Raw genomic sequence first — 5,581 nt, 5'->3', positions numbered from 1 at the left:
TTTTAAATTTAATATTCTTTCAAACTATGCACCTAGAGCAAACTAAATGCACATCATGCTTCATCTTAGGCCAATAAAAATGTTCATGCAACATGTCAAACTTGATCTTGTTAGAGGTCTGCAAAAAATCAATTTTGACAAAGATAAAATATGTGAAGAATGGAGGAGAATTCATAAATGCTTCTTTAAAAAAAAAATTGATGAAAATGGTATTTCTCACAACCTTTCTTGTGCAAGAACTCCCCATCATAAAGGAACTGTTGAAATAAATAATAGAACTTTATAAGAAATGATCAGAATTGCCTGGAAGAATCAAATCTTGAGAAAAATTTCTGGGAAATCTTGAGAAATGTTGAGAATTCATAAGAAAATTCAAACTGTTCGAAATGCAAGAAGGAGAAACTATTGATGAAATGTACTAAAGGTTCACAACAATAGTGAATGAAATGCGTTCGCTTGGCAAAGCTTACTCTATACAAGATAAAGTAAGAAAAATCAAGAGGTGTCTTCCAATCATATGGAGACCAATGGTAACAGCTATAAGCCAGGCCAAGAATCTTGAATCATTTCCCCTGGAAGAACTAATTGGAACTTTAAGAGCACATGAAGTATTGCTGCAAGAAGAAAAACCAGTCAAGAAAGGAAAGGCAATAGCTCTAAAGGCATCTCAAGAAAGTGTCACAGTACAAACAAAGGAGGAGCCAGAAGAAACTAGACAAGAAGATACTGGTGAAGAAATTGCTCTTCTCACCAAAAGGATACATAGAATGATGAGAACAAGAGACCAAATCAAAAAGGAAATTTAAAACAAAAGTCCCAAAACAGAAGTGGGCAAGAGCCAAGTCACATGCTTTGGATGTAATAAATTAGGACATTACAAAGCAGAATATCCCTTAAATAAAAAGCCACCAAAATGATTTTCTTTCAAAAAGAAATCAATGATGGCCATGTGGGATGATTCAGAAGAATCAGAAACAGAAGAAGGTGAGGAAGCCAACATATGCTTGATGGCACATACAGAAGAAGATGAGGTAACAAATTCTAAACCTTGCTATTTATGTGAAAAATGGGAAAATAATTTGATAACTTGTTAAATGATTCAAACATTCTTATTCAAAAATGTAGTTCTTTAAAAGAACAATTTCATAAAGAGAAAGAAGAAAAAGAAAAATCTCATGCTATGAATAATGTCCTCAATAATATCATTCAAGAACTAAAAGAGACACAACAACAAAATTTTGAAAATAAAAAAGGTCAAGAACGATCTGCAACTAAAACGGAGAACGTTCTCCTTAAAACTGAAAATGAACTTCTTAAAAATATCTTGTCAATTTTTACTAAAGCCACTGAGACATTTCAAAAAATCATGAGATCTCAAGTAGGAATCTTTGATAAAGCTGGTATTGGTTTTAATCAAACTTAAAAAACAAAAATGTATGAAAACTTTTGTTACAGAAAGAAAGGAAGAAAAATGTAAAACTAGATGCTTATATTGTAAAAAACTTGAACATCTGGAATTTGTTTGCTACTTTAAAAAAAAAGATGAAAATATTAAAAGCAAAAGATTTTTTAAAAGGAAAGATCATTATGCGAATAGAACTGAAACAGTTTTGAAAAATCTATAGAAATGAGAACGTTCTCGAGGCTGTTTTTAAAATGGAGAACATTCTAAAACAAAAGAACTTTCTCCTGAAAAACTGGAAAAATGAGAACGATCTGGAACTTCTTCAAAATCAAGATTAAAACCTTTTAAAACCCAAATTACGAAGTCAATACCAAGATCAACTATTAAATGCTTCTACTATCTCAAAATTGGTCATCAAGAATCAAGTTGCTATCTTAAGAGAAAAGAACATTTTAAAACTAACTCTTTAGGACCCAAGACAAAATGGGTACCTAAGGTTGACATAACATCTTATGCAGGTTGGATTTCCAAATGTCAAGAGAAAGAGTTGGTTCTTGGACAGCGGTTGTTCAAGACACATGACAGGAGATAAAAACTGTTTTATGTCATTCATTAAGAAAGATGGAGGATCGATTACTTTTGGAAACAACAATGAAGTTCATATTAAAGGTAAATGAACTATTGGTAAGGAAAGCTCTGCTCAAATAGTTGATGTTCAATATGTTGAAGATTTGAAACACAATCTTTTAAGCATAAGTCAGTTATGTGACAATAGTTTTGAAGTAATCTTCAAACCAAGAGTATGTGAAATCAGAAAAACTGAAACTGGAGAAATCCTTTTTTCTAGAAATAGAAAGAAAAATTTATATGTCCTATATCTTGAAGAACTACCTGATGAATCCAATTTCATGTCAATCAATAAAGATAAATGGATATGGCATAAAAGGGATGGACATATAAGTATGAAAATAATTTCAAAAATTTCAAAACTAGATCTTGTTAGAAGATTACCCAAACTCAATGTTGATAAAGATAAAATATGTGAAGCTTGCGCAAAAGGAAAGCAAGTCAAGAGCAGTTTTCATTCAAAAGATTTTGTAACCACAAACAGAACTCTTGAATTGCTTCACATGAATATTTTTTTGCCAATCAAAATAAAAAGTCTAGGAGGAATGAAATATAGTTTCGTTATTATTGAAGATTTCTCAAGATACACTTGGGTATTATTTTTAAAACATAAAGATGATGCATTTAAAAACTTTTGCAAAAAGGTACAAAATGAAAAAGAATCCAACATCATTTTTGTAAGAAGAGATCATGGAGGAGAATTCATAAATGCCTCTTTTAAAACCTTCTTTAATGAACTTGACATTTCTCATAATCTATCATGTGCAAGAACTCCACAAAAAATGGAGTTGTTGAACAAAAGAATAGAACACTATAAGAAATGGCAACAACAATTCTGGAAGAATTTAATATTAAAAGATATTTATGGGCTGAAGCTATTAACACTTCTTGTTACATTTTAAACCGTGTATTGATAAGAAAAATCATCAACAAAACCCCATATGAAATCTGGAAAAATAAGAAACCAAACATTTCTTATTTTCACATTTTTGGATGTTATTGTTATATTTTAAACAACAAAGATGTTCTTGAAAAATTTGATGCAAAATCAGACAAATCAATCTTCCTAGGTTATTCAACCGATTCTAAAGGCTATAGAGTGTTTAATCTAAGAACTAAAGTTGTAGAAATCAATATGCATATATTATTTGATGAGTTTGATGATTTGGATATGAGTAAAAAAGATGAGGAAGAAAAAATTCAATCTGGTCTGCAACAAAAGAACAATCTGCATGAAACATAGATTCTTAAACAATCTCCGTTTCATTCTCCACCAAAAAGCTGGAGAACAATTGAAGATCATCCTTAAACACAAATATTGGAGACACAGCTGATGGGATTCTAAAGGCTATAAAGTGTTTAATCTAAGAACTAAAGTTGTAGAAATCAATATGCATATATTATTTGACGAGTTTGATGATTTGGATATGAGTAAAAAAGATGAGGAAGAAAAAATTCAATCTGGTCTGCAACAAAAGAACAATCTGCATGAAACATAGATTCTTAAACAATCTCCGTTTCATTCTCCACCAAAAAGCTGGAGAACAATTGAAGATCATCCTCAAACACAAATATTGGAGACACAGTTGATGGGATTCTAAAGGCTATAGAGTGTTTAATCTAAGAACTAAAGTTGTAGAAATCAATATGCATATATTATTTGATGAGTTTGATGATTTGGATATGAGTATAAAAAGATGAGGAAGAAGAAATTCAATCTGGTCTGCAACAAAAGAACAATCTGCACGAAACATAGATTCTTAAACAATCTTCGTTTCATTCTCCACCAAAAAGCTGAAGAACAATTGAAGATCATCCTCAAACACAAATATTGGAGACACAACTGATGGGATTCATACAAGAAAATCTTTCAAGAATGATGAAAACAACATGGAAATGATATCTCAAATTGAGCCAAAATCAATTAAAGAAGCCAAAGTTGATCAACCTTGGATTGAGGCCACGAAGAACTGCTGCAGTTTGAGAAAAATGAGGTATGGACGTTGGTACCTGATCCACAAGATCAAACAATCATTGGTACACGTTGGATTTTCAAAAAAAAAAAAAATTAGATAAAGAAGGTAAGTTTGTAATGAACAAAGCATGATTTGTTGCTCAAGACTATAACCAACAAGAAGTTATAGACTACGACGAACCTTTTGCTCCAGTTGCAAGGTTAAAAGCTATTTGTATACTTCTTGCATATGCATTTCATAAGCTTGTTAGATTATTTCAAATGGATGTTAAAAGTGCATTTTTAAATGATTTCTTAACCTCCTAGCTTTGAGGATCAATCAAAACCAAATCATGTTTTCAAACTTACCAAAGCTCTATATGAGTTAAAACAAGCACCAATAGCTTGGTATGAAAGATTAAGTTCAAAACTCATGCAAAGTATATGTTGATGATATTATCTTTGGATCAATAAATGAAAAAATGTGTCAAGGATTTTCAAAGCTCATGCAAAGTGAATTTGAAATGAGCATGATGGGAGAGTAAAGGTATTTTCTTGATTTGCAAATTAAACAATATGAACATGGTATTTTTATTTGTCAATAAAAAATACATTAAAGATTTGTTAACTAAGTACAGAACGAATGAATCAAAAATTATGTTTACTCCTATGCATTCACCCTCTTCATTAGACAAAGATGAAAATGGAAAATCTGTTCTAGAAAAGGAATACAGAAGAATAATTGGTTCTTTGCTTTATTTATCTGTCAGTAGACCTGATATCGTATTCGCAGTAGGATTATGTGCTAGATTTCAATCAGCACCACAAGAATCTCATTTAACTATAGTAAAACGAATTTTTAGATATCTGGTTGGAACTATTGATCTTGGACTTTGTTATATAAAATGTTCTCATTTTGAGCTTATAGCATATTGTGACGCTGATTACGTTGGAAATAAAATTGAAAGAAAAAGCACTAGTGGAGCATGTCAGTTCTTAGGTAAAGAATTGATAACTTGGTTTTACAGAAAATAAAATACAATAGCTTTATCAACCATCGAAGCTGAATATGTCTCAGCAGCAAAATGTTGCTCACAAGTTATTTGGATTAAAAATCAACTTGAAGACTTCTCTGTAAGTTACTCAAGCACTCTAATTAACTGTAATAATACTAGTGCAATCAATTTATCTAAAAATCCAATTCAACATTCTAGATCAAACCATATTGAAATACAACATCATTTTATTCGTGATCATGTTAACAAGAAAGATATTGAATTAATCATTGTTGATACTCAAAATCAGCTTGCTGACATATTTACAAAGCCTCTAGTTGAAGATAGTTTCAATTTGATCAAATAAAAACTGAAAATTGTGAAAAACCCATAAAATTCAAGTTAAATTATGTTTCTGTATAAAACGGAGAACGATAATCAATCTTTGTTTTCCATGCATCATTCTCTGTTTTTCCACCATCATTCTCCCTTGCGTCATCACTTTCTCTCTTGCCCAGAAAAGACAAATATTGGCGTTTAATGCATGTGTCTTCTTGTTTTCAAAAAGTGCACTGACACGTTATCATGTGACTTCCCGCC

Source organism: Cicer arietinum, chromosome 8, assembly GCF_000331145.2.
Source record: "Cicer arietinum cultivar CDC Frontier isolate Library 1 chromosome 8, Cicar.CDCFrontier_v2.0, whole genome shotgun sequence".
In the NCBI taxonomy this organism is placed as follows: Eukaryota; Viridiplantae; Streptophyta; class Magnoliopsida; order Fabales; family Fabaceae; genus Cicer; species Cicer arietinum.
This window is presented reverse-complemented; position numbering follows the sequence as displayed.